General features: G+C 37.8%; 1 protein-coding gene across 5 annotated transcripts in view; it reads right to left on the bottom strand.

The window, feature by feature from the left end:
* TFDP1 (transcription factor Dp-1) overlaps positions 1-26,481 on the bottom strand; it is a 266,300-nt gene that overhangs the window by 119,388 nt on the left and 120,431 nt on the right. The window lies entirely within an intron of this gene.

Raw genomic sequence — 26,481 nt, 5'->3', positions numbered from 1 at the left:
CCCAAGTCCATGGGTCAGGATAGAGGCTTCTTCTGATGCATGTAGCCACAGGGGCTGGTGAGCCCAAGATCAGCAGGTTGGAGAGCAGGGCTCTCGTTCACAGGCTGTGAAGACAGATGAATCCCAAAGATCAGCGGGCAAGACCGCAGGTAAGCTGCTAGCTCAAGTCCCAAGAACCGGAGATCAGATGAACAGGAGCCAGCTACAGGATCCATAACAAGCAAAAGCCCACAAGCCTTGCCAGCATATCCACTTATATTCAGTGCAGGCCACACAAACAAGGAAACTCCCTTTCAACTGATTGGCTACTCACAGCAGATCCCATCATGGAGGTGATCACATAACATCAAATCTCATCATGGAAGTGATCACACCATCATATGATTATCAAATCACTGAGAATCATGGCCCAGCCAAGTTGACACACAACCACAATTTCATAAGCTTTACCTTTCCTGCCTTCCTCATTTGACAAACATTTTTTAGCTCCTAATATGTGCCAGACACTACTCTGGGCACTGATTTTATACAGATCAATATGTTACAGGACTGCTCAGAGTCAAACCGGAATGACAGATCCATGTACAATTAAATATTATAGAACAAGACAAGCTTATATTCACAGTTGGGGAAAAAAGCTATGGAAGCATAGGATCAAGAACATGTCTCTCTTCAGGTAGTCAAGGAAGGTTTCACAAAAGAGGTGACATTTGAGATGGGCTATGACTGTGTGTGTGTGTATGTGTGTATGTGCACATGTAGAAAAGGACACATCTTGAAAAAAGGTCATATCAGCTTATATCCCATTGGCCAGAACTTAGTCCATATTCACACCAGGCTGTCAGTGATACTTGAAATATAGTCATTATTCTGGGCAGCCATATACTACCAAAGCATTTGAAGATCTATAAAAGGAAAAGGTAGAGAACAGATATTGGGAAATAATTAGCAGTTTCTTCTAATTGATAAAAAGATACTCATGTCTTAGATAAATATACCACATGGTGGCAGAGACGATATGTTGGAATAAGACATGATCTGAGACAAGGGCATCGGTGAGAAGATAAAGCAATCAAGAGGTTTGGTGCAAACAATAGACGCTAACTCTGGCCAACATAAACTGAAAGGTATCCACAGATTCAATGGTTTGGTTGAAGTAACAGGCTCAGAAAACAAACCAAGCAAGAACCAAGGGAGCGGGGCCGCTGAACAATGACCTGGTTGGGATACCACTACCACTGAACACTGGACAATGCCTCTGCCATTGGGATGAGTTACAAATTGGACTCAATTTCAGTTACTTGTTCCAGAATCAAAATCTTGGGTGGGAGCCTTGGAATGGCTGAGCTTCATCCAATTCTCTGGGTGGCAGGGAAAGTAAACATTGCTTCTTGGGATTCCATAGTGGGAGATAGATCCTTGCCTCCACAAATATTTAACAGTGGTGGATTTCCTAAATATAAAGAGTTGCTTCAGATACAAAACAACCTCCAAAATGCCACTGTTTGCTTTAGAAGCTGCAGAAGTTACTGAACTCATCTAGCTAGTAGATGATGAAGGTCTATAAATGAGACAGTGGTATTATTGAAGAGCAGGGGACAAATTCAAGAGGCATTCCGGAGGCCAAATTGACGGGAAGTAGAAATGAATTGTGCGGGGTGAAGAGAAGGAAAGAGTTAGATATGATCACAATATTCCTCTAGGCTGGGTAACTGGATTAGGAAATACAGGAAAGGGGTAACTTTAGAAAAGTGTTTTTGACAGGTTAATTTCAAGTGGGGGAGGAATATTATACTGAGATGTTCAATACACCATTGAGAATACAAGACTGGCCCTCAGGACAACACAGGGTTAAAGTTACTGAAGTAATTGCTGCCAGCATACAGATGATAGCAGAGCTCTGGGAATGGGAATCACGCGGAGAGAGCATACAGAGAGGAAAGAAATGTAGACTAAAGGCAAAACTCTACGACACAACTCTTTCTAAGAGCTCCTTTTAAGAGGATGACAGAGACAGCACTCCCAGGAAAGAAGACTGGGATGATTATTCTCTGTTTGCTGCCCCTAATCCACCCATTATCTGTATTTCTATGCCTTTCCTCTACCCTGGGTCCCTGACCTTCAGAGGCAGCATCACTTGAACTCCTTTGAAGTTTAGTTGGATTCAGCCAAAGGGAGGTGTTGTGGATTGAATTATGTCCCCCAAAAATGTGTGTCAACTTGGCTAGGCCATGATTCCCAGTATTGTGTGGTTGTCCACCATTTGGTGATCTGATGTGATTATCCTATGTGTTGTAAATCCTAACCCCTATGATGTTAATAAAGCAGGATTAGAAGCAGTTCATGTTAGTGAGGCAGGACTCAATCTACAGGATTAGGTTGTGTTTTGAGGCAATCTCTTTTGAGATATGGAAAAGAGAAGCTAGCAGAGGGGAAGGGGATCTTATTACCACCAAGCTAGAAGTGCCAGGAGCGGAGTATGTCCTTTGGACCCAAGGTCCCTGCACTGAGAAGTATCTAGACCATGGGAGGATTGATGATAAACACCTTCCCGTAGAACTGACACAGAGAGAAAGCCTTACCCTGGAGCTGGTGCCCTGAATTTGGACTTCTAGCCTCCTAAACTGTGAAAGAATAAATTTCTGATTGTTAAACCATGCACTTGTGGTATTCCTGTTATAGCAGCACTAGATAACTAAGACAGGAGGCAACAGAAGGAGATCAGAGAGCAAGAGGAGAGAGCAGCTGGAAACTGTTGCCCCACCCTCTTCCTAATTTACCATAATTTGGTAGAGTTTGTGTCCCTCTGTCTACAGCCCCTGTCTGGCAACTTCTCTTCCACGACGACGCTCCTCTCAGGTTTCAGTAACCTTGTTCACTCCTCTTGCTCTTCAAGCCTAAGGATAGTAATGGCTTCCTGCCTTGGACAGTTTCTCCTACTCATCATCTGTTGGATTCAATAAAGCTCTCTAGAACTCTACAGATGGTGCTTTCATTAAATGCTTTATAATTAAAGACTGTGAGTGTCCCATCTATTTCCTGCTAAGACCATGACTGATTCAAAATCTAAAAATAAAAAATGGTCACTAATGACAATGACTGGGGCCCTGGCGGCGCATTGGTTAAGAGCTCAGCTGCTAACCAGAAGATTGGCAGTTTGAATCTACCAGCCGCTCCTTGGAAACTCTATGGGGCAGTTCTACTATGTCCTGTAGGGTTGCTCTGAGTCGGAATTGACTCAATGGCAAAGGGTTAATGACAATGATATAAAGGGTATTATCAAATAGGAAGGAGAAATCAACAGTATCAAATGTTGTACAAGGGACAAATAGAAAGATGAATATAAATCATTCAATTTGCCAATAAGGTCATTGATGATTCTCTTAGGTTCCTAGTGCTGCTGTAACAGAAATACTACAAGTGAGGGGCTTTAAAGAACAAAAATTTATTTTCTCATAGTTTGTTGTTGTCATTGTTAGTTGTCATAGAGTCAGTTCCGACTCATAGTGACCCTATGGACGATAGAATGAGACACTAGCCAATCCTGTGCTATCCTCACAAACATTGTTATGTGTGAGCCCATTGTTGCAGTCACTGTCAATCCATTTTGTTGAGGGTCTTCCTCTTTTTTGCTGACTTTCTACTTTACCAACCATGATATTCTTCTCCAGAGACTGGTCCCTTCTGATAATATGTCCAAAGTACGTGAGGCGAAGTCTTGCCATCCTTGCTTCTAAGGAGAATTCCGGCTGTACTTCTTCCAAGACAGATTTGTTTATTCTTCTGGCAGTCCACGGTATACTCAAGATCTTCGCCAACATCGTAATTCAAAGGCATCTATTCTACTTCAGTCTTCTTTAGTCATTCGCCAGCTTTTGCATGCATATGAGGTGACTGAAAACCCCATGGCTTGGGTCAGGTGCACCTTAGTCCTCAAAGTGATATCTTTGTTTTTCAACACTTTAAAGAGGTCTTTTGCAGCAGATTTGCCAAATGCAATACATCTATTGATTCTTGGCAGCTTCTTCCATGGGCATTAATTGTGGATCCAAGTAAAATGAAATCTCGAATTCGATATTTTTTCCATTTATCATTATGTTGCTTATTGGTCCAGTTGTGAATATTTTTGTTTTCTTTATGTTGAGGTGCAATCCATACTGAAGGCTGTGGTCTTTGATCTTCTTCAGTAAGTACTTCAAGTCTTCACTTTCAGCAAGCAAGGCTGTGTCATCTGCATATTGCACGTTGTTAATGAGTCTTCCTCCAATCTTGATGCCACATTCCTCTTCATATAGTCCAGCTTCTCAGATTATTTGCTCAGCGTACAGATTGAATACGTATGGTGAAAGGATACAACCCTGACACACACCTTTCCTGACTTTAAACCACGCAGTATCCCCTTGTTCTGTTCAAACAACTGCCTCTTATTCTGTGTACAGGTTCCTCATGAGCACAATGAAATGTTCTGAAATTCCCATTCTTCGCAATGTTATCCATAATTTGCTAAGATTCACACAGTCGAATGCCTTTGCATACCTCAATAAAACACAAGTAAACATCTTTCTGGTATTCTCTGCTTTCAGCCAAGATCTAGCTGACATCAGCAATGATAGCCCTCATTCCATGTCCTCTTCTGAATCCAGCCTGAATTTCTGGCAGTTCCCTGTCAATGTACTGCTGCAACTGCTTTTGAATGATCTTCAGCAAAATTTTACTTGTGTGTGATATTAATGATATTGTTTGATAATTTCTGCATTTGGTTGGATAACCTTTCTTTGGAATAGGCATAAATATGGATTTCTTCCAGTCAGTTGGCCAGGTGCTGTCTTCCAAATTTCTTGGCATAGACGAGTAAGTACCTCCAGCACTGCATCCATTTGCTGAAATATCTCAATTGGTATTCCATCAATTCCTGAAGGCTTGTTTTTCGCCAATGCCTTCAGTGCAGCTTGGACTTCTCCCTTCAGTACCATCGGTTCTTGATCATATGCTACCTCCTGAAATGGTTGAACATCGACCAATTCTTTTTGGTATAGTGACTCTGTGTATTTCTTCTATCTTCTTTTGATGCTTCTTGCGTTGTTCAATATTTTGCCCATAGAATCCTTCAATATTGCAACTTGAGGCTTGAATTTTTTCTTCAGTTTTTTCAGCTTTAAAAATGCCAAGAATGTTCTTCCCTTTTGGTTTTCTGTCTTCAGGTCTTTGCACATTTCATTATAATACTTTACTTTGTCTTCTCTAGCCACCCTTTGAAATCTTCTGTTCAGCTCTTTTACTTCATCATTTCTTCTGCTCGCTTTAGCTACTGTACATTCAAGAGCAAGATTCAGAATCTCTTCTGACATCCATTTTGATCTTTTCTTTCTTTCCTGTCTTTTTAATGACCTTTTGCTTTCTTCATGTATGATGTCCTTGATGTCATTCCACAACTCATCTGGTCTTCAGTCATTAGCGTTCAACACGTCAAATGTATTCTTGAGATGGTCTCTAAAATCAGGTGGGACATGCTAGTGTTATATTTTGGCTCTCATAGACTTGCTCTAATTTTCTCCAACTTCAACTTGAACTTTCATAGGAGCGATTGACGATCTGTTCGACAGTTGGCCCCGGCGTTGTTCTGACTGATGATATTGAGCTTCTCCTTTTCTCTTTCCACAGATGTAGTCAATTTGATTCCTGTGTATTCCATCTGGAGAGGTCCATGTGTATAGTCTCCGTGTATGTTGTTGCAAAAAGATATTTGCAATGAAGAAGTTGTTGGTCTTGCAAAATTCTATCATGCTATCTCCGGCGTCGTTTCTGCCAACAAGGCCATATTCTCCAACTACTGACTCTTCTTTGTTTCCAACTTTTGCATTCCAATTACTAGTTATTATCAATTGTATCTTGATTGCATGTTTGATCAATTTCTGACTGCAGTAGTTGGTAAAAATCTTCAATTTCTTTCTCTTTGGTTTTAGTGGTTGTGCAGAAATTTGAAGAGTCATATTAACTTGTCTTCCTTATAGACATATGGATATTATCCTATGGCTGACAGTGTTGTACTTCAGGATAAATCTTGAAATGTTCTTTTTAACAATGGATTCCACATCATTCTTCAATAAGTCATTCTCGGCATAGTAGACCATATGATTGTCTGATTTAAAATGGCCAATACCATTCCATTTCAGCTCACTAATGCCTAGGATATCGTTCTTTATGTGTTCCATTCCATTTTTGAGTACTTCTCATTTTCCTAGATTCATACTTTGTACATTCCACATTCAGGTTATTAATGGATGTTTGTGGCTGCTCTTTCTGTTTTTTAAGTTGTGCCACATCAGCTAATGAAGTTCCCAAAAGCTTGACTCCATCCATGTCATTAAGGTCAACTCCACTTTGAAGAGGCAGCTCTTCCCCAGTTGTATTTTGAGTGCCTTCCAACGTGAGGGTTTCACTTTCCAGAACTATATCAGACAATGTTATGCTGCTATTCATAAGGTTTTCATTGGCCAGGTTTTTCAGAAATAGACTACCAGGTCCTTCTTCCTAGTCTGTCTTAGCCTGGAAGCTCTGCTGAAACCTGTCTACCATGTGTAGATTATAAGTCTGAATTCAGGGCATTGGCTATAGGGAAAGGCTCTCTCTCTGTTGGCTTTGGGGAAGGATCCTTGATTCTTTCAGGTTCTATAGCCCTGGCATTCTTCGGTTCCTTGGCGATCTTCATGTGGCATCTATCTTCTCCAGTGTGTGCTTTGATTCTACATTCTCCCTGTAACTTAGAAATGATTAGGTTTAGGAAATGCCCTCCACCCCCTGCCACTGTTGTCGAGTCAATTCCGACTATAGTGACCCTGTAGGACAGAGTAGAACTGCTCCATAGGGTTTCTAAGGCTGTAAATCTTTATGGAAGCAAACTGCCACATCTTTCTCCTACGGAGCAGTTGGTAGATTTGAACTACCTATCTCCAGTTAGCAGCCCAGCACTTTAACTGCGGACATGCCCTACACTGCTGATACGGTCTCATTAACATAATAAAGAAAACTCTATTTCCAAACATGACTACATCCACACAGGTATAGGGATTAGGATTCCAACACATATTTTGGGGACACAATTCAATCCATAAAAATGATATTTAGGAAAGCAGTTTCAACAGAGTAGAGAAGCAAAAGCCAGCTTACATCTAATAAAGGAGAACATGAAGGATGAGAGCACAGAAGGTGAGGCTGAAAAAGGAGACAAATCTTTTAGTAACTCTGACAGGGTAGGAATGTACTTTCTTCTTAAAATTCTTCAATGGACTGATCTGCTTTGGGACTGATGAATAACTAGGAGGCACTGCAATAATTAGGCTCCAAATAAGAATTATTCTTTAATGCATTTCTGACTTGCAAATTATGGGCACACTTACCTTCCCTTGCACCCTAAAAAAGCTAACATATAAACAAACAAATGCTCAAAAAAACCAATGAGAGCTTGGAGCTAGCAGCATACCCAAGGACCTATTGGGAACATTGAGAGCTGAAGCCTCACAATGGAAGAGACAGAGGGAAATTGCCAGAGGTCAGAACACTAGAGCAATATAACTGAGAAATGATAGTCCTTGGGACACTAAGGATGGGGAGACACGGAGCCTGAAACACCCACTCTGAAGAAAAACTCTTAAGGGAAGCACCCTTTGGTTACCAGAAAAACACTTCCGCAAGTTAGACCTGTGCCATCACTACAGTTTAAAACCAACCATGACCTCACAAACAAGATCATCAAACTACAGAAGAGGGCAAACAACTATAGGTGGTTATCAACAGAAATAAAAAAAAATAGACTTAAAACACCAAGTACTGAAGTTGTTGGACATGTCAGTTACTGAGCAATATGTATGGAATATATAAAGGAATAAAGGAAGCCATTATGAAGATTAGGCTAAAGCAAGAAACTATTATAAATGAAGAGATGTGGAACAAAATACATGTAATTGTCGAAATAAGAAATTTAATAAATAGACAAAAGAGTAGATTAGACATAGTTGAAGAGAGAAGTAATGAACTGGAAAAAAGGCCAAAGCAAATATTTAGTAGGAAGCACAGACAGACAAAAGAATGGGAAAAATAGAAGAATGAGTAAGATTACAGAATATATAACAGGAATATATATATAGAATATATACTAGGAGATGAGAGAAAGACAAAGAATATGGCAGAAATAAAATTTAAAGAAATGATGGCCAGAAGCTTTCCAAAACAGACAAAAGAGTTCAACCATATATTTAAGATGCACTAAAAACATCATGTGGGATAAATAAATATATATATATATATATATCTCCACACCTAGACACATCAGAGCAAAAGTGCTGCAATCCAAAGATGAAAATAAAATCTTAAAAGTAGCCAGAAACTCAAAATGGATCAAAGACCTAAATGTAGAATCTAAAACCATACAATTCCTAGGAGAAAACTATGGAACCTAATCTTTTTTTAAAATAGGACAATACACATAACAACACAAACATGAATAGACGAAGACAAAATAGATAAATGGGATGACTTCATAAGAATTAAAAACTTGAGCTCATCAAAAGACGTTAGCAAAAGAGTAGAGAGAGAACCTACAGACTGGGAAAAAAAATCTTCAAAACTGACGTATCTAATAAGGGTCTAATCTGTAAAATTTATAGAAAACTACAACAACTCAACAACAAAAAGGTAAACAACCCAATTATAAAATGGGCAAGGGACATGAACAAAACCGTCACCAAAAAGGACATCCAAGCAGCCAACAAACATGTGAAAAGATGCTCACGATCATTAGCCATTAGAGAGATGCAAATCAAAACTACAGTGAGATACTATCTCACCCCTGCTAAAATGGCACTGATAAAAAAAACAGGTAACAATAAATGTTGGTAAGGATGTGGGGAGATTGGAACCCTTATCCATTGCTGGCAGGAATGTGAAATAGTAGAACCACTATGGAAAACAATATGGTGCTTCCTCAAAAAACTAGAGATAGAACTACCCTATGATTCAGCAATCCCACCCCTAGATATATACCCCAGAGACCTACAAGTAGTGACATGAACAGATATATGCACACCTATATTCATTAAAGCTTTATTCACAATATCAAAAAATGGAAACAACCAAAGTGTCCATCAGCAGACGAATGGATGAGCAAAATATGGCACATACATACGATGTAATACAATGCAACCATAAAAAACAATGATGAGTCTTTGAAACATATTATAACATGGATGAACCTGGAGGGCATAATGCTAAGTGAAATAAGTCAAGCACATAAGGACAAATATTCTATGATTCCTCTTTTATAAGAAGACAAGAATAGACACATATAAAGAGTTCAGTGTTCATTGGTGGTTTCCAGGGGAGGAGGGGGGATGGATGGGAAAGCATGCTCTAGATCATAGATACTTGTAATTTTTGGTGATGGTGAAAGTGACACCAAATGTGAGTGTAGCTAGCACAGCATGACCAAAGTAAATGATGTCACTGAGAAATGCTTATGAGAAAAGGATGCCTGTACTAAAGAATTTGATGTTTTAAGAGGGCAACAATGCCAACAAAGATCAAAAACGAGTCTAGGATGACATATGGATGTGTATAGGCATATATGAATACAGGTAGGTACAAGTGTATACATATGTGAGAACAGATAGACGTATCTATATGCACGTGTAAAATACAGATACATATGGCAGGCACATATGTTCATTGAAGACACAGCTACAGATACTCCTCAGACATAACCAAAACCTTTCGAGGCTTTCTGGGGTTGAAAGCTTAGGACCATAGTCTAATAGGACAACTTAGTCAATTGGCATAACATAATTCACAAAGTTCATGTTCTGCATGCTAGTGAGTAGTGTCTGGGATCTTAAAAGCTCGAGAACAGCCATCTAAGATACAACTATTTGTCTCTGCTCGTGAGGAGCAAAAGAGTAAGAAGGTAACCAAAATCTCAGAGAAGAAGCAAGTCTACAAGGCTGATAGGCTACACGAGGCATGACCTCAACTAACCTGAGACCAGAAGAACTAGATGGTGCGTGGCTACCACCACTGACTGATCTGACCAGGATCACAATAGATGGTCCTGGTTAGAATGGGAGAAAAATGCAGAACAAAGCTTAAATTCTTAAAAAAGTCCAGACTAACGGGACCAGCTGAGACCAGAGGACTCCCTGAGACTATCGCCCTGAGACACTGTTTAAACTTTCCATCCCTTGAGATTACCTTTTAGCAGAAAAGCAGAGTGACACACAAAATACAGGATGGTGCTCTACGAACCACCTGTATGAGTCCAAAAAAATGACATTTAATCCATAGCAAAGATGAGAAGATAAGGGGGCAGGGAAACTAGAGTACTGGAAATGGAACAACCAGAACACAATTAAAGAAAATGTTAACACAATATGAAAAATGTAACTGTTATTAATCAATTCGTATGGAAATTGTCAAACAGGATCCTAACTTGCTGTGTAAACTTTCACCAAAAAAACAATAAAACATTATGTAAAAAAAAAAAAAGTAGCCAGAAAAAATGACGAATTATCTTCAAAGAAGTAAAATTTAGAATGGTAGCTAACATCTCAAAAGAAATGATAAAATTTAGAATACAATGACACAGTATCTTCAAGGGACTGAAAGAATATAGCTGTCAACCTAGAATTCCATACCCAGTAAAAATAGTCATTAAGAATGAATGTAAAAAGAACATTTTTTTATAAGATAAACAAAAACTGGGAGAATTCATCACCAGCAGACCTGTACTAAAGGAAATTCTAAAGACGTTCCTTGGAGAGAAGAAATGTGGTCTGAGATGGAAGGTCAAAAATGCAAGAAGGAATGAAGTGCAAGGAAAATGGTAGGTATAGGAGTATGTATAAATTAATTTTGATAGTTCAAAACAAAAATAATATCTTGTGGTGTTTTAAATATACAGATAATTTTTTTAATGTAAAATAAGAGAGGAGAGTTAAAAGGTTCTAAGTTTCTTGCATTTTCCAGGATGAGACCTAAAGTGCTAATTAATAAAAGATTTTAGTTAGTGAAGAATGCAAGTCACAATCTCTAAGGAACCACTAAAAGAATAATGAAATAGCATATAGCTTCCAAGCTAATAAAGAGGGAAATGAAATAAATTACAGAATAAAAAGAAAGCGAGAAAGGACAGGAAAGGAAGAGAGAACAGGTGGTACAGATAGAAAGCAAGTAACTTGTTTACAGGAGACAAAGCTAACAGGTAAAGATACAGAAGGATTGAAAGTAAAAGGAAGGAAAAAAGATATACCTTGCAAACACTAATCAAAAGAAGGCTGACACAGTTATATTGATATCAAAGTTGTCCTTAAGGTAAAAAAATGACTAGAAATGAAGGAGGAAACTATAACAATAAAGGGTTCAATTCATATGGAAGATATAACTATTTTACGTTTCCATGCACCTAAAACATTACCTCAATTTTTTTATTGTGATAAATATGTAGGCAACAAAATATTTGCTATTTCAACCATCTTCTCTTGTACCATTCAATAGCATGTGTTCATCGTGTTGTTCAACCATCACCATTAACCATTCCTGAAATGTCAATTTTTATTAAGCTAAAATTGACAGAACTAAAAGACCAAATACATAAATCTAAAATTTGGGAGATTTTTTAATATCCCTCTATCAGTAACCAATAAAATGAGCAGGATAATAAAAACCAGTATGGGTATGCACAACTTGAATAGCACATTCATCAAACTTGACCAAGTGAGCACACATAGAACACTGCACCTAAAAACTAAAGAATACATGTTCTTTAAAAGTGACATGGAAAGGTTACAAAAATATATATATATGCTGGGCTATAAAGCAAGTCTTAACAAATGTCAACAGGCTGACATCATATGGAATATACCTCTAATCTCAACGCAATAAAGCCAAGAAATGAAAAACAAAAAGATAATTTAAAAAAATCACCATCAGATTTTTATTTTAAGAAATACGCTTCTAAATTAACCATGGGTCAAAATAAAAATCACAAAGAAAATTAGAAAATATATTGATGTGAATAAAATACTTCATCTTATTAAAAAAAAATTATTCAGTCTTTAAATACTTTAGACGGAAACTCTAAGGATATATTTAAAGCTACACATAGAAGGAAGTTTTCAGCTCCAAATGCATATATTAGAATAGGAAAAAGACTGGAAATCAATGAGCTGAGAAAACATTTCAAGAATTTAGGAAAAGAACAGCAAATTAAATGCAAACAAAGAAAAGAAGGAAAATAATAAATATAAAACTCAAAACCCGTTGCCATCAAGTCAATTCCAACTCATAGCGACCCTACAGGACAGAGAAGAACTCCCCCATAGGGTTTCCAAGGAGCACCTGGTGGATTCGAACTGCTGACCTTTTGGTTAGCAGCCATAGCTCTTAAGCACTATGCCACTAGGGTTTCCAATAATAAATATGAGCACAGAAATTAATGAAATATAAAAAATACATTAGAGATTTCTCCAAAAAAGATATATGAATAGCCAATAAGCACATGAAAAAAATGCTTAACATCATTATTGTGTTATTGTTAGGTGCTGTCAAGTCCGTTCCAACTCATAGTGACCTTACGTACAACAGAAGGAAACACTGCCCAGCCCTGCAGTTCCCATCCTCACATTCATTGTTATGCTTGAGTGCATTGTTGCAGCCACTGTGTCAATCCATCTCCTTGAGGGTCTCCCTCTTTTCTGCTGACCCTCTGCTTTGCCAAGCATGACGTCCTTCTCCATGGACTGGTCCCTCCTGATAACATGTCCAAAGCACATGAGAAGTCTCACCATACTCTCTTCTAGGAAGCATTCTGGCTGTACCTCTTCCAATACAGATTTGTTTGTTCTTCTGGCAGTCCAAGGTATATTCAGTATTCTTCACCAACACCATAATTCAAAGGCATCAATTCTTCTTTGGTCTTCCTTATTCATTGTTCAGCTTTCATACGCATATGAGGTGATTGAAAGCACCATCCCTTGGGTCAGGTGCACCTTAGTCCTTAAAGTAACATCTTTGCTATTTAACCCTTTAAAGAGACCTTTTGCAGTAGATTTGTCCAATGCGTTACATCCTTTGATTTTTTTGACTGCTGCTTCCATAGGCATTGATTGTGGATCTGAGTAAAATGAAATCATTGACAACATCAATCTTTTCTCCGTTTATCATGATGTTGTTTATTAGTCCAGTTGTGAGGATTTTTGTTTTCTTTATGTTGAGTGTAATCCATACTGAAAGCTATAGTCTTTGACCTTCAGGACTAAGTGCTTCAAGTCCTCTTTACTTTCAGCAAGCAAGGTTGTGTCACCTGCATAACGCAGGCTGTTAATGAGTCTTCCTCCAATCCTGATGCCCCATTCTTCTTCATACAGTCCAGCTTCTCAGATTATTTGCTCAGCATACAGATTGAATAAGTATGGTGAAATGAAACAACCCTGACACATACCTTTTCTGACTTTAAGCCAAAACAGCTGCTTCTTAATCTATGTACAGGTTCCTCATGAGCTCAGTTAAGTGTTCCGGAATTCCCATTCTTCACAATGCTATTCATAACTTGTGATCCACACAGTTGAATGCCCTTGGCTCGTCAATAAAACACAGGTTAACATCTTTCTGGTATTCTCTGCTTTCAGTCAGGATCCATCTAACATCAAGAATGATATTCCTTATACCATGTCCTCTTCTGAATCCTGCTTGAATTTCTGGCAGTTCCCTGTAGATGTACTACTGCAACCGCTTTTGAATGACCTGCAGCAAAATTTTACTTGTGTATCATATGAATGATATTGTTTGATAATTTCCACATTTGGTTGGATCACCTTTCTTTGGAATAAGCACAAATATGGAACTCTTCCAGTTGGTAGTCCAGGTAGCTGTCTTCCAAATTTCTTGGCATAGATGAGTGAGCACCTCCAGCAATGCGTCCGTTTGTTGAAACATCTCAGTTGATAATCTGTCAATTCCAGGAGCCTTCTTTTTCGCCAACGCCTTCAGTGCAGCTTGGACTTCTCCCTTCAATACCATTGGTTCTTGAAAATATGCTACCTCCTGAAATGATTGAACATCGACCAATTCTTTTTGGTACAGTGACTCTGTGTATTCTTTCCATCTTCTTTTGATGCTTCCTGTGTCATTCAATATTTTACCTGTAGAATCCTTCAATATTGCAACTCGAGACTTGAATTTTTTATTCAGTTTTTTCAGCTTGAGAAATGCCAAGGCTGTTCTTCCCTTTTGGTTTTCTGTCTTCAGGTCTTTGCACATTTCATTATAATACTTTATTTTGTCCTCTCAAGCTGCGCTTTGAAATCTTCTGTTCAGCTCTTTTACTTCTTCATTTCTTCCTTTTGATTTAGCTACTCTACCTTCAAGAGCAAATTCCAGAGTCTCTTCTGACAACCATTTTTGTCTTTTCTTTCTTTCCTTTCTTTTTAATGTCCTCTTGCTTTCTTCATGTATAACATCCTTGATGTCATTCCACAACTCATCTGATCTTTGGTTATTAGTGTTCAATGCATCAAATGTGTTCTTGAGATGGTCTGTAAATTCAGATGGGATACACTCAAGGTCGTACTTTGGCTCTTGTGGATGTATTCTACTTTTCTTCAACTTCAACGTGATCTTTCATAGGAGCAACTGATGGTCTGTTTCACAGTCGGCTCCTGATTTTATTTTCACTGATGATATTGAGCTTTTTCATTGTCTCTTTCCACAGATGTAGTTGATTTGATTCCTGTTATTCCATCTGGTAGGTCCACATGTATAGTCGCCGTTTATGTCGGTGAAAAAGGTACTTGTGGTGAAGAAGTTGTTGGTCTTGTAAAATTATACCATGCGATCGCTGGCATTGTTTCTATCACCAAGTACATATTTTCCAACTATCAATCTTTCTTTGTTTCTGACTTCCGCATTACAATTGCCAGTAACTATCAATGCATCTTGATTGCATGTTTGATCAATTTCACACTGCAAAAGTTGGTAAAAATCTTCAATTTCTTCATCTTTGGCCTTAGTGGTTGGTGCGTAAATTTGAATAATAATCATATTAACTGGTCTTCCTTGTAGGCATATGGATACTATCCTATCACTGACAGTGTTGTACTTCAGGATAGATCTTGAAATGTTCTTTTTGATGATGAACGCAAATGCCATTCTTCTTCAATATGTCATTCCCAGCATAGTAGACCATATGATTGTCTGATTCAAAATGGCCAATACCATTCCATTTCAGCTCACTATCGCATAGGATATTGATCTTCATGAGTTCCATCTCATTTTTGATGACTTCCAATTTTCCTAGATTCACACTTCATACATTCCACGTTTTGATTATTAATGGATGTTTGCAACTTTTACTTCTCATTTTGAGTTGTGCCACATCGGCAAATGAAGGTCCTGAAAGCTTGACTCCATCCATGTCATTAAGGTCTACTCTACTTTCAGGAGGCAGCTCTTCCCTGGTTGTATTTTGAGTGCCTTGCAACCTGAGGGGTTCATCTTCCGGTACAATATCAGACAATGCTCTGTTACTATTCATAAGGTTTTCACTGGCCAATTTTTTCAGAAGTAGACTGCCAAGTCCTTCTTCCACATCTTAGTCTGGAACCTGCACTAATATCTATCCACCAAGGGTGACCCTGCTGGTATTTGAAATACCAGCGGTAAAGCTTCCAGCATTACAGTGACACGCAAGCCACCACAGTATGACATACTGACAGACATGTGGTATCTGTCATCATTAGTCATTAAAAAACTCGTTACCATCCATTTGATTCTGACTCATAGCAACCCATTAATCATTAGGGAAATGGAAATCAAAACCACAATAAGATCCATTTTATACCCACTAGGATCGCTAGCATCAGAAAAGTGGAAAATAACAAGTATTGGCTGGGAAGTGGAGAAATTAGAACCCTCATCCATTGCTGGTGGGAATATAAAATGGTGCAGCCACTATAGAAAACAGTTTGGAAGTTCCTCGAAAAATTAAACATCGAATTACCATATGACCCAGTAATTCCACTCCTAGATATATACCCAAAAGACTTGAAAACAGGGACTCAGATACGTATACAATACGTATCATTGCAATATTATTTACAATAGCTAAATGGTGGAAACAATCCAAGTGTCAATTGGCAGATGAATGAATACACAAAATGTGGTACATACAAACAATGGAATATTATTAAACCATAAGAGAAATAAAGTTCTGATACACACTATGATACAGATGAACCTTGAAAACATTATGCTCAATGAAATAAGTCAGACTCAAAGGACAAATACTGTATGATTCTACTTATATAAAATATCTAGATCAGGAAATGCATAGACACTAAAATTTATCAGCAGTTACTGGGGGTAGAAGGAGGGATGAATAGGGAGTTATTGCTTAAGGGATACTGGATACTGTACCCCCGGGTACTGGGTAAACCAAAAAAACCAAACCCATTGCTGTCGAGTGATTCCGATTCATAGCGACCCTATAGGACAGAGTAGAACTGCCCCATAGGATTTCCAAGGAACAGCTGGTGGATTCGAACTGCTGACCTTTTGGTTAATTTTGGAAATGAATAGTGGTGATGGTGCACAGCCTGGTGAATGTGATTAGTGTCACTGAATTGTACACTTAAGACTGGTTGAAACAGCAAATTTTTTGTGATATATATTTACTACAACAAAAAAGTATGTAATAGACGAAATTAACAACACAAATTGTTGGCTTTTTGATAAGCCAGGACACAATAAATGTCAGATATGAAAAAAGGGATATCACTACAAATCCTATCACACCATTTACAAACCATAACACAAATCCAGAATGTGGAATATTCTACAAGAAAACTGGCCTGTACTCTTCAAAAAGTCAAAGTTATGACATGCAAATGTCATGTGTGAGGGAGGGTAACTATTTTAGGTGAAAAGCGACTCAAGAAGCACAACAGTCAAATACAAGGTGTGAACCTTAATTGGGTCCAGACTAGAAGGAAAAAAAATCTATAAAAGACATTTTGGAGACAAGGAAAATAATTTTGAATACAGATTGGATATTGTTGTTGTTGTTAGGTGTCGTCAAGTTGGTTCTGACTCATAGCGACCCTATGTACTACGGAACGAAACACTGCCCGGTCCTGCACCATTGTTATGCTTGAGCTCATTGTTGCAGCCACTGTGTCAATCCATCTCATTGAGGGTCTTCCTCTTTTTTGCTGACCCTCCACTTTACCAAGCATGATGTGTTTCTCCAGGGACTGAACCCTTCTGATAACATGTCCAAAGTATGTAAGATGTAGTCTCGCCACCCTTGCTTCAAAGGAGCATTCTGTTTGTACTTCTTCCAAGACAGATTTGTTCGTTCTTCTTGCAGTCCATGGTATATTCAATATTCTTTGCCAACACCATAATTCAAAGGCGTCAGTTTTTCTTCTGTCTTCCTTAGTCATTGTCCAGCTTTCACATGCATAGGATGCGATTGAAAATACCATGGCTTGGGTCAGGTGCACCTTAGTCTTCAAGGTGACATCTTTGCTTTTCACCACTTTAAAGAGGTCGTTTGCAGCAGATTTGCCCAATGCAATGTGTCTCTTGATTTCTTGACTGCTGGATTCCATGGGTGTTGATTGTGGATCCAAGTAAAATCAAATTCTTGACAACTTCAATCTTTTCTCCATTTATCATGATGTTGTTTATTGATCCAGTTGTGAGGATTTTTGTTTTCGTTATGTTGAGGTGTAATCCATACTAAAAGCTATAGTCTTTGATTCTCATTAGTAAGTGCTTCAAGTGCTCTTCACTTTCAGCAGGCAAGGTTGTGTCATCTGCATATTGCAGGTTGTTAATGAGTCTTCCTCCAATCTTGATGCCACATTCCTCTTCTTATAGTACAGCTTCTCAGATTATTTGCTCAGCATACAGATTGAATACATATGGTGACAGGATACAACCGTGACGCACACCTTTCCTGACTTTAAACCATGCAGTATCCCCTTGTTCTGTTTGAACAACTGTCTCTTGATCTATGTACAGGTTCCTCATGAGCACAATTAAGTGTTCTAGAATTCCTGTTCTTCAAAATGTTATCCATAATTTGCTATGATCCACACAGTCGAATGAGTTTGCATAATCAATAAAACACAGGTAAACATCTTTCTGGTATGCTCTGCTTTCAGCCAAGATCCATCTGACATCAGCGTTAATATTCCTGGTTCCATGTCCTCTTCTGAATCTGGCCTGAATTTCTGTCAGTTGCCTGTCCATGTACTGCTGCAGTCGTTTTTGAACGATCTTCAGCAAATTCTACTTGTGTATGATATTGATGATGTTATTCGATAATTTCCACATTAGGTTAGATCACCTTTCTTGGAAGTAGGCATAAATATGGATCTCTTCCAGTTGCCTGGCCAGGTAGCTATCTTCCAAATTTCTTGGCATAGACGAGTGAGCAGTTCCAGCGCTGCATCTGCTCGCTGAAACATCTCAATTGATATTCTGTCAATTCCTGGAGCCTTCTTTTTCACCAATGTCTTCAGTGCAACTTGGACTTCTCCCTTCAGTACCATCGTTTCCTGATCATATGCTACCTCCTGAAATGGTTGAATGTAGATCAATTCTTTTTGGTACAGTGACTCTGTGTATTCCTTCCATCTTCTTCTGATGCTTCTTGCGTTGTTCAATATTTTGCCCATAGAATCCTTCAATATTGCAACTCGAGGCTTGAATTTTTTCTTCAGTTCTTCCAGCTCAAGAAATGCTGAGCATGTTTTTCCCTTTTTGTTTTCTTTCTCCAGCTCTTTGCACATGTCATTATAATACGTTACTTTGTCTTCTTGAGCTGCCTTTTGAAATCATACATTTCTGATGGGAATGTAAAATGGTACAATCACTTTGGAAAATATTTTGGCAGATTCTTATGAAACATGCAATTACCATATGACTCAGCTATGGCACTCTTGGGCACTTACTCCAGAGGAATGAAAACTTGTGTTCACACGAAAACCTGTACATAAATGTTTATAGCAGCTTATTTGTGATAGCCCAAAACAGCCCAAAAGCCCTTGAGCAGGTGACTAGGTAAATGTACTGTGGTACATCCACACCATGAAATACTGCTCAGCAATAAAAAGAACCAACTGTTGATCATGCAACAAATTGGATGTATTTCCAGGGAATTATGCTGACTAAAAAAAGAATGCCAGAAGGTTACATACTGTATGCTTCCATTTATATAATATTTTTGAAATGACATTTTGGAAATGGAGAAGAGATTAGTGGTTGCCAGGGTTTAGTAACTGGAGGTGGTTGTGCTTATACAAGGACAACACAAGGGAGGGATCCTGTATCTGTGTCTTGGCTCTGGTGATAGATACATGAACACTCACATGTGATAAAATGTTATAGAACTAAACACACACACATATAGAAACGAGTACAAGTAAAATTGGGGAAATCTGAGTAAGACTGGTATATTGTTTCAATATCAATAGCCTGCTCATGATATTGTACTATAATTTTGCATGATGCTTCTAATGCGACAAACTGGGTAAAGGGTAACATAGGCTCTCTCTGTATTATAACTGTCTTACAACTGCATGTGAATCTGCAATTATCTCGACAAAAATTTCACTTAAAAAAACTGAAAAAGCTGTAGGACAATTGCAGGCCTGGTGGCGCAGTGGTTAAGAGCTTGGCTCCTAACCGAAAGGTCAACAGTTTGAATTCAACAGCCGCTCCTTGGAAATCCTATGGGGCAGTTCTACTCTGTCCTATGGGGTCGCTATGAGTCAGAATCAACTTGATGGCAATGGGTTTTGTTTTGGTATAGGACATTTTGGGGATATTGCATATGTTCAAAATATTAGTAAGAGAAGAAATTGTTATTTCATTACCATGATAATGGTATTATGGTAATGTGGGAGAGTATCCTTATTCTTAGAAGCTGCATGGTGATGTATTTAGGAGCAAAGTCTCATGATATGGACAATTTACTTGCAAACGGTCGAGACAAAAAACTTCGTGTGTTTATCTGTGTGTGTACATTCATATGTGTGTGTACATATGTATATGTGTATGAGTGTGTATATAGTAACATACACACAGAGTGAGAAAGAGACAAGAGAAATAAATATGACAATATGATAACAATTGTTTACAATACGAGTGTGTATTTTGTCATTTGTTCAACCTCTCTATTTTGAAATTTTCAAAATAGTTGAAAGAAAATCTCTGTAAATTTGGAAATTTTAAAAATAATTTATTTTTTTGTTGCTGAAAATATACACAGCAAAAACATACAACAATTCTGCTTCTCAAAGGGAAGCAGGGGAAGGTAGTGACTAAACTAGAAAGAAAGGACTGTGATGCTAACAAGGCTAGATTCCCCTGCATTTGAGGGGAGAGAGAAGGAGAAAAGTTCCTGGAACAACACAGCCAGGAAGGGGAATTTTAAAGAACAAAAATGTCCAAAGAGGATTTTTTTTCAGTTGTATGCTGTGCAGGTATGATGTAAGCCCTCTCACCTCTCTCTCTGACAAAATATTCAGTAGTCTTTATTGCATAATTGTGGAAGTAGATTCTGATTAGCATGAAATGGATTTAAAAAAAAAAAAAAACTAGGGGATAAAAGGAGAACTGACATCTGCACTAGGATAAGACCAGCAATAATAGCCCTCATTCATTTTGTTTGGTATATGCAAGGTACTATGCTAACTTCTTCACATACTCTCCTATATTCCTCATAACAAACAGTTATGAGGAAGTAGGTAGTAGGTACCCTAATCATGTTTTTACAAAAGAAGAAACAGATCTGGAGATCTCAATTGTATTATCCAAGCTCATATAGGACAAAAAAAAAAATTCAAGTTTCTACATGCATAATTCAGTGACATTGGTTGCATTCTTCAAGTTGTACAACTGTTCTTACCCTCCTTTTCTGAGTGGTTCCTCCCTCAGTAATATAAACTCACTGCCCTCTAAGTTTCCTATCTCATCTTTCGCATTGCTGTTGTCAATTTGATCTAATGTAGATAGATCATAAAAAAGCACAAGGCTCAAGGCAGACATTCTTTACTAATTAAGCCAAACTATTCTTTGGTTTTAAGAAGATTTCAGGGGATATTTTTGGCTTAAAGTTTAAAATATTATTTTAGGCAATAATTTCAGGGGTTCATAGCTCCAGAAAGTTTGGAGTCCATGAGAATTTGAAGTTCTGTTGTACATTTTCCCCCTTTTGATCAGGATTCTTCTATGGAATCTTTGATCAAAATGTTCTATAATGGTAGCCAGGCACCATCCAGTTCTTTTGGTCTCATGGCAAAGGAGGCAGTTGTTCATAGAGGCAATTAGCCACACATTCCATTTCCTCCTCCTGTTCTTGACTCTCCTTCGTCTGTTGCTCCAGGCAAATAGAGACCAATTGCTTTGCCTTGGATGGCCGCTTGCAAGCTTTTAAGACCTTGTGTACTACATAGTGAACTAGGAGGTAGAACAGAAGTACTAAACACGTTATTAGGCCAATTAACTGGGACGTCCCATGAAACCATGACCTTAAATCTCCAAACCAAGGAACCACATCCCATGAGGTGTTTGGTTGTACCTAAGCAGCCTCAGCAGCTACTCTTTTTTTGTTGTTGTCATGGTAAATCTATCTATCCCACAATTTTTGCCAATTCACCTTTTTTTACAGGTGTACAACTTATTGACAGCAATTACATTAATTAGCTGTGCAACCCTGCCCTTAATCAATGTGATGTTTTCTAACACTAAACCAAAACTTAGTACTCTAAACAATAACCCTTTTTTCCTCCTCCTTTCTGTCCCTGGTAACCACTAATAAACTTTAGAAGTTGTTAGTGGTTATTGTATGACCTTATTTATATAAAAAGACAAGAAAGGCAAATGTATAAATTTGGAAATTTTTAATATTCACTTCTAAATAACACATGGGTAAAGAAGGAAACATAATGAAAATGAAAAGGTACATAAAACAGAATAATAATTAAAATAGTGTACCAAACTGTGGAATACAGTAAAAATGGTGCTTGAGGGAAATTTATACTTTTTGGTGTTTACATGAGAGAAGAAGACAAAAAATTAATGAGTTATTGTCCAAGTTAAGAAACTAGGAAAAGAAAAAGAGCAATGCGAACGATAGTGGAGAGGGGATAACAAAAGAAAAAGCAGAAACAATAAAAGAGAAATAATAGGATTAATTTAGCACAAAGTTGACTTTTTAAGACTAACAAAATAGAACAAAAAAAAAACTGATCAAAGAAAAACAAGAGAAAGTGCCAAATAACATTTTGTGACGTAAAACTGGAAAATATAACACCAAATATCAATTTAAAAAATTTTAAAAAGGAATATAAGAAACAACTTTGGACTATCTGGAAATTTTGTAGTTTAGTTGCATCTGACAAATGCATAGGGGCAGAAGGAAGATTTGAAGAAACAATGGCCAAGAATTTTTCTAAAGTATTAAAAGACAACGACCCATAGATTCAAGGAGCTCAGTGAACTTCAGTCAGAACAAATACAAAGAAAACCACATCTAGGTACATAATAATAAAATTACTGATAACTTAAAGAAGGGAGATAATCTTAAGAACAGTAGGAGGAAAACATATCGTTTATCTATCGATAAGCAAAAGTAAGACTTACACCTGGTTTCCTTTCAAACTATGGGAACCAGAAGACAATGGAATGAAATCTTAAAAATGCTGTGGGGGAAAAAGCACCAAGCTAATTTTCTATAACCAGCAAAAAATATTGTTTATAACTGAAGGAGAAATAAAAAGATTTTTAGTCAAATGAAAGCTAACAAAATTAATTGCCAACAGGCACATAGTATAATAAATCCTAAAGAAAATTCTTCAGGAATTTTATCCTGAAGGAAAATTATCCCCAATGGAAACCTGAATATTCTGGAAAGAATAAGAAGTACTGAAAAGGATAAATATATGGGTAAATATGAAAGAATGTCATCTGTCTAAAGCAAAAATCTTAACAGTGTATAAACAAAAAGGGTTATAAATGTGAAGTAAACTACTTAACGATAATAACACAAAGTGCAGGGGGATCAAGTGGAGTTAAGCTGTTAGGGTATTCTTACATTTTTTAGAGAGTGGTAAATAGACTATAATGTGTCAAGGACATATATTGTAATTTCTAGGATAACCACCAAAAGAATTTTAAAAAAGGTGTATTAAAAAGTTCTATGACACCAAAAGCAAAAATAACAAAAGAAAAAAATAGATAAACTTCAAAAGGAAAACTTTCTGTGCCTCAAAGGACTTTATCAAGACAATGAAGAGACAACCTTGGGAGAAAATACTTTTAAACATATATCTGATAAGAGTCTAAAATGGAGAACATATAAAAAAATCCTCAACTCAAAAACAAAAAAGGTAAACAACCTAACTAAGTAAATCGGCAAAGGGCTTGAAGAGACATTTCTCTAAAGAAGACGTGCAAATAAGCCAACAAGCACACAAAACGATACTCAGGGTCATTGTCATGTTGATTCGAACTAATGGCGACCCTGTGTGCGCAGAGTAGAGCTGTACTCCATAGGTTTTTCAAGGTTGTGAACTTTTGGAAGCAGATCACCAGGTTTGTCTTCCTAGGCACCTCTGGGTGGGTTCCAACAGCCAACTGTTCTGCTAGTAGTCAAGTGCTTAAATATTTCCACCACCCAGGGACACTTTTGTTGTTGTTATTAGGTGTCATTGACTCTGTTCCAGCTAATAGCGACCCTATGTACAACAGAATGAAACACTGCCCAGTCCTGCACCATTCTCACAATCGTTGCTGTGTTTGAGCCCATTATTGCAGCCACTGTGCCAGTCCATCTCGTTGAGGGTCTTTCTCTTTTTCAATGACCCTCTGCTTTACCAAGCACGATGTCCTTCTCCAGTGACTGGTACTATCACTGATGACAAGTCCAAGTAACACTAAATCTCACCAGCCTCCTTTCTAAGGAGCATTCTGGCTGTACTTCTTCCAAGACAGATTTATTGGTCCTTCTTCCAGTCGGTTGGTGAGGTAGCTGTCTTCCAAATTTCTTGGCATAGACCAGTGAGCACCTCCAGTGCTGCATCTGTTTGTTGAAACATCTCAATTGGTATTCTGTGAGTTCCTGGAGGCTTGTTTTTTGCCAGTGCCTTCAGTGGAGCTTGGAATTCTTCCTTCAATACCATGGGTTCTTGATCATATGCTACCTCCTGAAATGATTGAACATTGACCAATTCTTTTTGGTACAGTGACTCTGTGTATTCCTGTCATCTTCTTTTGATGCTTCCTACGTTGTTCAATGTTTTGCTCAGAGAATCCTTCAGTATTGTAAATCGAGGCTTGACTTTTTTCTTCAGTTCTTTCAGCTTGAGAAATGCCAAACGTGTTCTTCCCTTTTGGTTTTCTAAATCCAGGCCTTTGCACATTTTGTTTAATACTTTACTTTGTCTTCTCAAGCCACCCTTTGAAATCTTCTGTTCAGTTCTTTTACGCCATCATTTCTTCCTATTGCTTTAGCTACTCTCACACTCAAGAGCAAGTTTCAGAATCTCTTCTGACATCCATTGGTCTTTTCTTTCTTTCCTGTCTTTTTAATGATTTTTTGCTTTCTTCATGTATGATGTCCTTGATGTCATCCCACAACTTGTCTGGTCTTCGCTCATTAGTGTTCAATTCATCAAACGTGGTCTTGAGATGGTCTCTAAATTCAGGTGGAATATACTCAATGTCGTATTTTGGCTCTTGTGGACTTGCTTGCTCTAACTTTCTTCAGCTTCAACCTGAACTTGCATGTGAGCGATCGATGGTTTGTCCTGCAGTTGGCCCCTGGCCTTATTTTGATTGATGATATTGAGCTGCTGCATCATCTTTTTCCACAAATGTATTCAATTTGATTCCTGCATGTTCTTTCTGGTGAGGTCCATGTGGATAATTGCGGTTTACGTTGTTGGAAAAGATATTTGCAATAAATGAGTCATTGATCTCACAAAATTTTATCATGCGATCTCCAGCATCATTTCTATTACCAAGGCCATATTTCCCAACTACCTATCCTTCTTCTTTGTTTTCAACTTTCGAATTCCAATCACCATTAATTATCAGTGCATCTTGATTACATATTTGATCAATTTCAGACTGCAGAAGTTGGTCAAATCTTCAGTTTCCTCATCTTTGGCCTTAGTGGTTGGTGCATAAATTTGAGTAATAGTCTTATTAACTGGTCTTCCTTATACGCATATGGATATTATACTATCACTGACAGCATTGTACTTCAGGATAGATTTTGAAATGTTCTTTCTGAAGATGAACGCAAAGCCATTCGTCTTCAATTTGTCATTCCCAGCTAAGTAGATCATATGATTATTTGATTCAAAATGACCAATACCAATCCATTTCAGCTCACTAATGCATAGGATATCAATCTTTATGTGTTCCATTTCATTTTTGGCAACTTCCAATATTCCTAGATTCGTACTTCGTACATTCCACATTCTGATTATTGATGGAAGTTTGCAGCTGTTTCTTCTCATTTTGAGCAGTGCCGCATCAGCAAATGAAGGTTCCAAAAGTTTGACTCCATCCACATCGTTAAGGTCGACTCTACTTCAAGGAGGCAGCTTTTCCGTACTCGTATTTTGAGTGCCTTGCAACCTGAGAGGCTCATCTTCTGGCACTATATCAGACAATGTTCCATTGGTATTCATAAGGTTTTCACTGGCCAATTTTTTTCAGAAGTAGGCTGCCAGTTCCTTCTTCCTAGTCTGTCTTTGTCTGGAAGCTCTGCTGAAACCTGTCTACCATGGGTGACCCTGCTGCTATTATTTATAGCTTCAAGCATCACAGCAACATGAAAGCCACCACAGTATGACAAACGGACAGATGAGTGGTGGCACAACATGGTGAAAGTAATTAATGTCACTGAATTGAACACTTAGAATTTTCTAAACTGACAAACATATATATGTATATATAACCACAATAAAACTAAAATTTAAAAAGTTCTAGAGCATATAAAATGGAATAAAAATATTTATTCAATCCAAAATATGAAAGAAAAGAAGGTATAAAGCAACAAAGAACAGATGGAGTAAGAGAACAGCAAATAGCAAGGTAGTCGACTTAAACTCATATCAGTAATTACGTTCAAATGAATCAAACACTCCAGTGAAAATTTAGAGTAGATAAAAACCAAATACTTCTATTTCTAGCTTCTTTTTTTTTCCTTTTAATGGTACTTCAGGTGAAGGTTTACAGAACAAATAGTTTCTCATTAAACAGTAGTACACATATTGTTTTATGACATTGGTTAACAACTCTACAACAAGTCAACTCCCTTCCTTCTGGACCTTTTTTTTTTTTTTTTGGTGAAAATATACATAGCCAAAGATACACCATTTCAAAAATTTCTACATGCACAGTTCAGTGACATCG

This window comes from Trichechus manatus, unplaced genomic scaffold (genome assembly GCF_000243295.1).
Source record: "Trichechus manatus latirostris isolate Lorelei unplaced genomic scaffold, TriManLat1.0 scaffold00004, whole genome shotgun sequence".
Classification (NCBI taxonomy): domain Eukaryota; kingdom Metazoa; phylum Chordata; class Mammalia; order Sirenia; family Trichechidae; genus Trichechus; species Trichechus manatus.
The sequence above is the reverse complement of the archived record's forward strand: the minus strand, read 5'-3'. Positions and strand labels throughout refer to the sequence as shown.